The sequence below is a fragment of the Triticum aestivum genome, chromosome 7A (assembly GCF_018294505.1).
Source record: "Triticum aestivum cultivar Chinese Spring chromosome 7A, IWGSC CS RefSeq v2.1, whole genome shotgun sequence".
Lineage (NCBI taxonomy): Eukaryota > Viridiplantae > Streptophyta > Magnoliopsida > Poales > Poaceae > Triticum > Triticum aestivum.
Window position 1 is genome coordinate 6,505,147 of NC_057812.1, and position 11,766 is coordinate 6,516,912.

The following is an 11,766-nucleotide window of genomic DNA, read 5'->3' on the forward strand; positions in this document are numbered from 1 at the left end:
AAACTTTGTCAAGGTATGTGCTTTGTGAAAGTCCAATTAATCGTCTTGATCTATCTCTATAGATCTTGATGCCCAATATGTAAGAAGCTTCACCGAGGTCTTTCATTGAAAAACTCTTATTCAAGTATCCTTTTATGCTATCCAGAAATTCTATATCATTTCCAATCAGCAATATTTCATCCACATATAATATTAGAAATGCTACAGAGCTCCCACTCACTTTCTTGTAAATACAGGCTTCTCCAAAAGTCTGTATAAAACCATATGCTTTGATCACACTATCAAAGCATTTATTCCAACTCCGAGAGGCTTGCACCAGTCCATAAATGGATCGCTGGAGCTTGCACACTTTGTTAGCTCCCTTTGGATCGATAAAACCTTCCGGTTGCATCATATACAACTCTTCTTCCAGGAATCCATTCAGGAATGCAGTTTTGACATCCATTTTCCAAATTTCATAATCATAAAATGCGGTAATTGCTAACATGATTCGGACAGACTTAAGCATCGCTACGGGTGAGAAAGTCTCATCGTAGTCAATCCCTTGAACTTGTCGAAAACCTTTTGCAACAAGTCAAGCTTTATAGACAGTAACATTACCGTCAGCGCCAGTCTTCTTTTTGAAGATCCATTTATTCTCAATGGCATGCCGATCATCGGGAAAGTCAACCAAAGTCCACACTTTGTTCTCATACATGAATCCCATCTCAGATTTCATGGCCTCAAGCCATTTCGCGGAATCTGGGCTCACCATCGCTTCTTCATAGTTCGTAGGTTCGTCATGGTCTAGTAACATGACCTCTAGAACAGGATTACCGTACCACTCTGGTGAGGATCTTACTCTGGTTGACCTACGAGGTTCAGTAGCAACTTGATCTGAAGTTTCATGATCATCATCATTAACTTCCTCAATAATTGGTATAGACGTCACAGGAACCGGTTTCTGTGATGAACTATTTTCCAACAAGGGAGCAGGTAAAGTTACCTCATCAAGTTCTACTTCCCTCCCGCTCATTTCTTTTGAGAGAAACTCCTTCTCTAGAAAGGATCCAAATTTAGTGACAAAAGTATTGCCTTAAGATCGGTGATAGAAGGTGTACCCAACCGTTTCCTTTGGGTATCCTATGAAGACACATTTCTTCGATTTGGGTTCGAGCTTATCAGGTTGAAGCTTTTTCACATAAGCATCGCAGCCCCAAACTTTAAGAAACGACAACTTTGGTTTCTTGCCAAACCACAGTTCATAAGGCGTCGTCTCAACGGATTTCGATGGTGCCCTATTTAACGTGAATGCAGCCGTCTCTAAAGCATAACCCCAAAATGATAGCGATAAATCAGTAAGAGACATCATAGATCGCACCATATCTAGTAAAGTACGATTACGACGTTCAGACACACCATTACGCTGTGGTGTTCCGGGTGGCGCGAGTTGCGAAACTATTCCGCATAGATTCAAATGAAGACCAAACTCATAACTCAAATATTCTCCTCCATGATCAGATCATAGAAACTTTATTTTCTTGTTACGATGATTTTCTACTTCACTATGAAATTCTTTGAACTTTTGAAATGTTTCAGACTTATGTTTCATTAAGTAGATATACCCATATCTGCTTAAGTCATCTATGAAGGTGAGAAAATAACGATACCCACCGCGAGCCTCAACATTCATCGGACCACATACATCTGTATGTATGATTTCCATCAAATCTGTTGCTCGGTCCGTAGTTCCGGAGAACGGCGTTTTAGTCATCTTGCCCATGAGGCATGGTTCGCAATACCAAGTGATTCATAATCACATGATTCCAAAAGTCCATCGGAATGGAGTTTCTTCATGCGCTTTACACCAATATGACCTAAACGGTAGTGCCACAAATAAGTTGCACTATCATTATCAACTCTGCATCTTTTGGCCTCAATATTATGAATATGTGTATCACTACTACTGAGATTTAATATAAATAGACCACTCCTCAAGGGTGCATGACCATAAAACATATTACTCATATAAATAGAACAACCATTATTATCTGATTTAAATGAATAACCGTCTCGCATCAAACAAGATCCAGATATAATGTTCATGCTCAACGCTGGCACCAAATAACAATTATTCAGGTCTAAAACTAATCCCGAAGGTAGATGTAAAGGTAGTGTGCCAACCGCGATCACATCGACTTTGGAACCATTTCCCACGGGCATCATCACCTCGTCCTTAGCCAATCTTTGCTTAATCCGTAGTCCTTGTTTCGAGTTGTAAATATTAGCAACAGAACCAGTATCAAATACCCAGGTGCTACTGCGAGCATTAGTAAGGTACACATCAATAACATGTATTTCACATATACCTTTGTTCACCTTGCCATCCTTCTTATCCGCCAAATACTTGGGGCAGTTGCGCTTCTAGTGACCAGTCTGTTTGCAGTAGAAGCATTCAATCTCAGGCTTAGGTCCAGACTTGGGTTTCTTCTTCTAAGCAGCAACTTGTTTGCTATTCTTCTTAAAGTTCCCTTTCTTCTTCCCTTTGCCCTTTTTCTTGAAACTGGTGGTCTTGTTGACCATCAACACTGTTGGGGAACGTAGTAATTTCAAAAAAATTCCTACGCACACGCAAGATCATGGTGATGCATAGCAACCAGAGGGGAGAGTGTTGTCCACGTACCCTTGTAGACCGAAAGCGGAAGCGTTATATCAACACGGTTGATGTAGTCGTACGTCTTCACGATCCCACCGATCCAAGCACCGTTACTCCGACACCTCCGAGTTCTTGGCACACGTTCAACTCGTTGACGATCCCCGGGCTTCGATCCAGCAAAGCGTCGGGGAGGAGTTCCGTCAGCATGACGGCGTGGTGACGATCTTGATGTTCTACCATCGCAGGGCTTCGCCTAAGCACCGCTACGATATGAACGAGGTGGAATATGGTGGAGGGGGGCACCGCACACAGCTAAGGAACGATCACGAAGATCAACTTGTGTGTCTAGAGGTGCCCCCCTGCCCCCGTATATAAAGGAGCAAGGGGGGAGGCCGGCCGGCCCTTGTGGGCGCGCCAGGGAGGAGGAATCCTCCTCCTAGTAGGAGTAGGACTCCCCTCTTTCCTACTCCTACTAGGAGGGGGAAAGGAAGGGGGAGAGGGAGAAGGAAAGGGGGGCGCCGCCCCCCCCCCCTCTCCTAGTCCAATTCGGACCAGAGGGGGAGGGGTGTGCGGCCCACCCTGGCCGCCCCTCTCTCTCTCCACTAAGGCCCATAAGGCCCATTACTTCTCCCGGGGGGTTCCGGTAACCCTCCAGCACTCCGGTTTTCTCCGAAATCTCCCGGAACCATTCCGGTGTCCGAATATAGCCGTCCAATATATCGATCTTTATGTATCGACCATTTTGAGGCTCCTCATCATGTCCGTGATCACATCCGAGACTCCGAACTACCTTCGGTACTTCAAAACACATAAATTCATAATATAACCGTCATCGAACTTTAAGCGTGCGGACCCTACGGGTTCGAGAACTATGTAGACATGACCGAGACACATCGCCGGTCAATAACCAATAGCGGAACCTGGATTCTCATATTGGCTCCCATATATTCTACGAAGATCTTTATCGGTCAAACCGCATAACAACACTCGTTGTTCCCTTTGTCATCGGTATGTTACTTGCCTGAGATTCGATCGTCGGTATCTCAATACCTAGTTCAATCTCGTTACCGGCAAGTCTCTTTACTCGTTCCGTAACACATCATCCCGTAACTATCTCATTAGTTACGATGCTTGCAAGGCTTATAGTGATGTGCATTACCGAGTGGGCCCAGAGATACCTCTCCGACAATCGGAGTGACAAATCCTAATCTCGAAATACGCCAACCCAACAAGTACCTTCGGAGACACCTGTAGAGCACCTTTATAATCACCCAGTTATGTTGTGACGTTTGGTAGCACACAAAGTGTTCCTCCGGTAAACGGGAGTTGCATAATCTCATAGTCATAGGAACATGTATAAGTCATGAAGAAAGCAATAGCAACATACTAAACAATCAGGTGCTTAGCTAACGGAATGGGTCATGTCAATCACATCATTCTCCTAATGATGTGATCACGTTAATCAAATGACAAATCATGTCTATGGCTAGGAAACATAACCATCTTTGATCAACGAGCTAGTCAAGTAGAGGCATACTAGTGACACTCTGTTTGTCTATGTATTCACACATGTATTATGTTTCCGGTTAATACAATTCTAGCATGAATAATAAACATTTATCATGAAATAAGGAAATAAATAATAACTTTATTATTGCCTCTAGGGCATATTTTCTTCAGTCTCCCACTTGCACTAGAGTCAATAATCTAGTTCACATCACCATGTGATTTAACACCAATAATTCACATCATCATGTGATTAACACCCATAGTTCACATCGTTATGTGACCAACACTCAAAGGGTTTACTAGAGTCAATAATCTAGTTCACATCACTATGTGATTAACACCCAAAGAGTACTAAGGTGTGATCATGTTTTGCTTGTGAGAGAAGTTTAGTCAATGGGTCTGCCATATTCAGATCCATAAGTATTTTGCAAATTTCTATGCCTACAATGCTCTGCACGGAGCTACTTTAGCTAATTCCTCCCACTTTTAATATGTATCTAGATGAAGGCTTAGAGACATCCGGATCAGTGCCAAAACTTGTATCGACGTAACCGTTTTACGACGAACCTTTTGTCACCTCCATAATCGAGAAACATATCCTTATTCCACTAAGGATAATTTTGACCGCTGTCCAGTGATCTACTCCTAGATCACTATTGTACTCCCTTGTCAAAATCAGTGTAGGGTATACAATAGGTCTGGTACATAGCATGGCATACTTTATAGAACCTATGGCTGAGGCATAGGGAATGACTTTCATTCTCTTTCTATCTTCTGCCGTGGTCGGGCTTTGAGTCTTACTCAATTTCACACCTTGTAACACAGGCAAGAATCCTTTCTTAGCCTGATCCATTTTGAACTTCTTCAAAACTTTTTCAAGGTAAGTGCTTTGTGAAAGTCCAATTAAGCGTTTTGATCTATCTCTATAGATCTTAATGCCCAATATGTAAGTAGCTTCACCGAGGTCTTTCATTGAAAAACTCTTATTCAAGTATCCCTTTATGCTATCCAGAAATTCTATATCATTTCCGATTAGTAATATGTCATCCACATATAATATCAGAAATGCTACAAAGCTCCCACTCACTTTCTTGTAAATACAGGCTTCTCCAAAAGTCTGTACAAACCCAAATGCTTTGATCACACTATCAAAGCGTTTATTCCAACTCCGAGAGGCTTGCACCAGTCCATAAATGGATCGCTAGAGCTTGCACACTTTGTTAGCTCCCTTTGGATTGCCAAAACCTTCTGGTTGCATCATATACAACTCTTCTTCAAGAAATCCATTCAGGAATGCAGTTTTGACATCCATCTGCCAAATTTCATAATCATAAAATGCGGCAATTACTAACATGATTCGGACAGACTTAAGCATCGCTACGGGTGAGAAGGTCTCATCGTAGTCAATCCCTTGAACTTGTCAAAAACCTTTTGCGACAAGTCGAGCTTTGTAGACAGTAACATTACCGTCAGCGTCAGTCTTCTTCTTGAAGATCCATTTATTCTCAATTGCTTGCCGATCATCGGGCAAGTCAACCAAAGTCCACACTTTGTTCTCATACATGGATCCCATCTCAGATTTCATGGCTTCAAGCCATTTTGCGGAATCTGGGCTCATCACCGCTTCCTCATAGTTCGTAGGTTCGTCATGGTCAAGTAGCATGACCTCCAGAACAAGATTACCGTACCACTCTGGTGCGGATCTCACTCTGGTTAACCTACGAGATTCGGTAGTAACTTGATCTGAAGTTACATGATCATCATCATTAGCTTCCTCACTAATTGGTGTAGTAGTCACAGGAACAGATTTCTGTGATGAACTACTTTCCAATAAGGGAGAAGGTACAATTACCTTATGAAGTTTCTACTTTCCTCCCACTCACTTCTTTCGAGAGAAACTCCTTCTCTAGAAAGTTTCCGAATTTAGCAACAAAGTCTTGCCTTCGGATCTGTGATAGAAGGTGTATCCAACAGTCTCCTTTGGATATCCTATGAAGACACATTTCTCCAATTTGGGTTTGAGCTTATCAGGATGAAACTTTTCATATAAGCATCACAATCCCAAACTTTAAGAAACGACAACTTTGGTTTCTTGCCAAACCACAGTTCAGATTGTGTCGTCTCAACGGACTTAGATGGTGCCCTTTTTAACGTGAATGCAGCTGTCTTTAATGCATTACCCCAAAAACGATAGTGGTAGATCGGTAAGAGACATCATAGATTGTACTATATCCAATAAAGTACGGTTATGACGTTCGGACGCACCATTATGCTGTGGTGTTCCAGGTGGCATGAGTTTGTGAAACTATTCCGCATTGTTTTAATTGAAGACCAAACTCGTAACTCAAATACTTGTCTCCGCGATCAAATCGTAGAAACTTTATTTTCTTGTCACGATGATTTTCCACTTCACTCTGAAATTCTTTGAACTTTTCAAATGTTTCGGACTTATGTTTCATCAAGTAGATATACCCATATCTGCTCAAATCATCTGTGAAGGTCAGAAAATAATGATACCTGCTGCAAGCCTTAATATTCATCGGACCACATACATCAGTATGTGTGATTTCCAACAAATCTGTTGCTTGCTTCATTGTTCCGGAGAACGGCGTTTTAGTCATCTTGCCCATAAGGCACGGTTCGCAAGTACCAAGTGATTCATAATCAAGTGGTTCCAAAAGTCCATCAGTATGGAGTTTCTTCATGCGCTTTACACCGATATGACCTAAACGGCAGTGCCACAAATAAGTTGCACTATCATTATCAACTTTGCATCTTTTGGCTTCAACATTATGAATATGTGTGTCACTACTATCGAGATTCAATAAGAATAGACCACTCTTTAAGGGTGCATGACCATAAAAGATATTACTCATATAAATAGAACAACCATTATTCTCTGATTTAAATAAATAACCGTCTCGCATCAAACAAGATCCAGATATAATGTTCATGCTCAACACTGGCACCAAATAACAATTATTTAGGTCTAATACTAATCCCGAAGGTAGATGTAGAGGTAGCGTGCCGACCGCGATCACATCGACTTTGGAACCATTTCCCAGGCGCATCGTCACCTTGTCCTTAGCCAATCTTCACTTAATCCGTAGTCCCTGTTTCGAGTTGCAAATATTAGCAACAGAACCAGTATCAAATACCCAGGTGCTACTGCGAGCATTAGTAAGATACACATCAATAACATGTATATCACATATACCTTTGTTCACCTTGCCATCCTTCTTATCCGCCAAATACTTGGGGCAGTTCCGCTTCCAGTGACCAGTCTGCTTGTAGTAGAAGCACTCAGTTTCAGGCTTAGGTCCAGATTTGTGTTTCTTCTCCTGAGCAGCAACTTGCTTGTTGTTCTTCTTGAAGTTCCCTTTCTTCTTCCCTTTACCCCTTTTCTTGAAACCAGTGGTCTTATTGACCATCAACACTTGATGCTCCTTCTTCATTTCTACCTCCGCAGCTTTTAGCATTGCGAAGAGCTCGGGAATTGTCTTATCCATCCCTTGCATGTTATAGTTCATCACGAAGCTCTTGTAGCTAGGTGGAAGTGATTTGAGAATTCTGTCAATGACGCAATCATCCAGAAGATTAACTCCCAATTGAATCAAGTGATTATTATACCCAGGCATTTTGAGTATATGCTCACTGACAGAACTGTTCTCCTCCATCTTGCAGCTATAGAACTTATTGGAGACTTCATATCTCTCAATTCGGGCATTTGCTTGAAATATTAACTCCAACTCCTGGAACATCTCATATGCTGCATGACGTTCAAAACGTCGTTGAAGACCCGATTCTAAGCCGTAAAGCATGGCGCATTGAACTATTGAGTAGTCATCAGCTTTGCTCTGCCAGACGTTCTTAACGTCGTAAGTTGCATCAGCAGCAGGCCTGGCACCTAGCGGTGCTTCCAGGACGTAATTCTTCTGTGCAGCAATGAGGATAATCCTCAAGTTACGGACCCAGTCCGTGTAATTGCTACGATCATCTTTCAACTTTGCTTTCTCAAGGAACGCATTAAAATTCAACGGAACAATAGCATGGGCCATCTATCTACAATAAAACATAAACAAGCAAGATACTATCAGGGACTAAGTTCATGATAAATTTAAGTTCAATTAATCATATTCCTAAAGAACTCCCACTTAGATAGACATCCCTCTAATCCTCTAAGTGATCACGTGATCCATATCAACTAAACCATGTCCGATCATCACGTGAGATGGAGTAGTTTCAATGGTGAACATCATTATGTTGATCATATCTACTATATGATTCACGCTCGACCTTTCGGTCTCCGTGTTCCGAGGCCATATTTGTTATATGCTAGGCTCGTCAAGTTAAACCTGAGTATTCCGCGTGTGCGACTGTTTTGCACCCGTTGTATTTGAACGTAGAGCCTATCACACCCGATCATCACGTGGTGTCTCAGCACGAAGAACTTTCGCAACGGTGCATACTCAGGGAGAACACTTTTACTATGATAATTTAGTGAGAGATCATCTTATAATGCTACCGTCAATCAAAGCAAGATAAGATGCATAAAAGATAAACATCGCATGCAATCAATATAAGTGATATGATATGGCCATCATCATCTTGTGCTTCTAATCTCCATCTTTGAAGCACCGTCATGACCACCATCCTCACCGGCGCGATACCTTGATCTCCATCGTAGCATCATTGTCGTCTCGCCAATTTATGCTTCTACGACTATCGCTACCGCTTAGTGATAAAGTAAAGCATTACAGGGCGATTGCATTGCATACAATAAAGCGACAGCCATATGGCTCTTGCCAGTTGCCGATAACTCGGTTACAAAACATGATCATCTCATACAATAAAATATAGCATCATGCCTTGACCATATCACATCACAACATGCCCTGCAAAAACAAGTTAGACGTCCTCTACTTTGTTGTTGCAAGTTTTACGTGGCTGCTACGGGCTGAGCAAGAACCGTTCTTACCTACGCATCAAAACCACAACGATAGTTCGTCAAGTTAGTGTTCTTTTAACCTTCTCAAGGACCGGGCGTAGCACACTCGGTTCAACTAAAGTTGGAGAAACTGACACCCGCCAGCCACCTGTGTGCAAAGCACGGCGGTAGAACCAGTCTTGCGTAAGCGTACGCGTAATGTCGGTCTGGGCCGCTTCATCCAACAATACCGCCGAACCAAAGTATGACATGCTGGTAAGCAGTATGACTTATATCACCCACAACTCACTTGTGTTCTACTCGTGCATATAACATCAACACATAAAACCTAGGCTCGGATGCCACTGTTGGGGAACGTAGTAATTTCAAAAAAATTCCTACGCACACGCAAGATCATGGTGATGCATAGCAACGAGAGGGGAGAGTGTTGTCCACATACCCTCATAGACCGAAAGAAGAAGCGTTATATCAACGCGGTTGATGTAGTCGTACGTCTTCACGATCCGACCGATCCAAGCACCGTTACAACGGCACCTCCGAGTTCTTGGCACACGTTCAGCTCGATGACGATCCCCGGGCTTCGATCCAGCAAAGCGTCGGGGAGGAGTTCCGTCAGCACGACGGCGTGGTGCCGATCTTGATGTTCTACCGTCGCAGGGCTTCGCCTAAGCACCGCTACGATATGACCGAGGTGGAATATGGTAGAGGGGGGCACCGCACACGGCTAAGGAACGATCACGAAGATCAACTTGTGTGTCTAGAGGTGCCCCCCTGCCCCCGTATATAAAGGAGCAAGGGGGGACGCCGGCCAGCCCTTGTGGGCGCGCCAGGGAGGAGGAATCCTCCTCCTAGTAGGAGTAGGACTCCCCTCTTTCCTACTCCTACTAGGAGGGGGAAAGGAAGGGGGAGAGGGAGAAGGAAAGGGGGGCGCCGTGCCCCCTCTCCTAGTCCAATTCGGACCAGAGGGGGAGGGGGCGCGCGGCCCACCCTGGCCGCCCCTCTCTCTCTCCACTAAGGCCCATAAGGCCCATTACTTCTCCCGGGGGGTTCCGGTAACCCTCCGGCACTCCGGTTTTCTCCGAAATCTCCCGGAACATTTCCGGTGTCCGAATATAGCCGTCCAATATATCGATCTTTATGTTTCGACCATTTCGAGACTCCTCGTCATGTCCGTGATCACATCCGGGACTCCGAACAAACTTCGATACATCAAAATGCATAAACTCATAATGAAACTGTCATTGTAACGTTAAGCGTGCGGACCCTATGGTTCGAGAACAATGTAGACATGACCGAGACACGTCTCCGGTCAATAACCAATAGCGGAACCTGGATGCTCTTATTGGCTCCTACATATTCTATGAAGATCTTTATCGGTCCGACCGCTTAACAACATACGTTGTTCCCTTTGTCATCGGTATGTTACTTGCCCGAGATTCGATCGTCGGTATCTCAATACCTAGTTCAATCTCTTTACTGGAAAGTCTCTTTACTCGTTCCGTAATACATCATCTCGCAACTAACTCATTAGTTGCAATGCTTGCAAGGCTTATGTGATGTGCATTACCGAGGGGGCCCAGAGATACCTCCCCGACAATCGGAGTGACAAATCCTAATCTCGAAATACGCCAACCCAACAAGTACCTTCGGAGACACCTGTAGAGCACCTTTATAATCACCCAGTTACGTTATGACGTTTGGTAGCACACAAAGTGTTCCTCCGGTAAACGGGAGTTGCATAATCTCATAGTCATAGGGACATGTATAAGTCATGAAGAAAGCAATAGCAACATACTAAACGATCAGGTGCTAAGCTAACGGAATGGGTCATGTCAATCACATCATTCTCCTAATGATGTGATCCCGTTAATCAAATGACAACTCATGTCTATGGCTGGGAAACATAACCATCTTTGATCAATGAGCTAGTCAAGTAGAGGCATACTAGTGACACTCTGTTTGTCTATGTATTCACACATGTATTATGTTTCCGGTTAATACAATTCTAGCGTGAATAATAAACATTTATCATGAAATAAGGAAATAAATAATAACTTTATTATTGCCTCTAGGGCATATTTCCTTCAAACACTTGATGCTCCTTCTTGATTTCTACCTCCGCAGCCTTTAGCATTGCGAAGAGCTCGGGAATCGTCTTATCCATCCCTTGCATATTATAGTTCATCACGAAGCTCTTGTAGCTTGGTGGCAGTGATTGAAGAATTCCGTCAATGACGCTATCATCCGGAAGATTAACTCCCAGTTGAATCAAGTGATTGTTATATCCATACATTCTGAGTATATGCTCACTGACAGAACTATTCTCCTCCATCTTGCAGCGGTAGAACTTATTGGAGACTTCATATCTCTCAACCCGGGCATTTGCTTGAAATATTAACTTCAACTCCTGAAACATCTCATATGCTCCATGATGTGCAAAACGTCGTTGAAGTCCTGGTTCTAAGCCGTAAAGCATGGCACACTGATCTATCAAATAGTCATCAGCTTTGCTCTGCCAGACGTTCATAACATCTGGTGTTGCTCCTGCAACTGGTCTGGCACCTAGCGGTGCTTCCAGGATGTAATTCTTCTATGCAGCAATGAGGATAATCCTTAAGTTACGGACCCAGTCCGTGTAATTGCTACCATCATCTTTCAACTTTGCTTTCTCAAG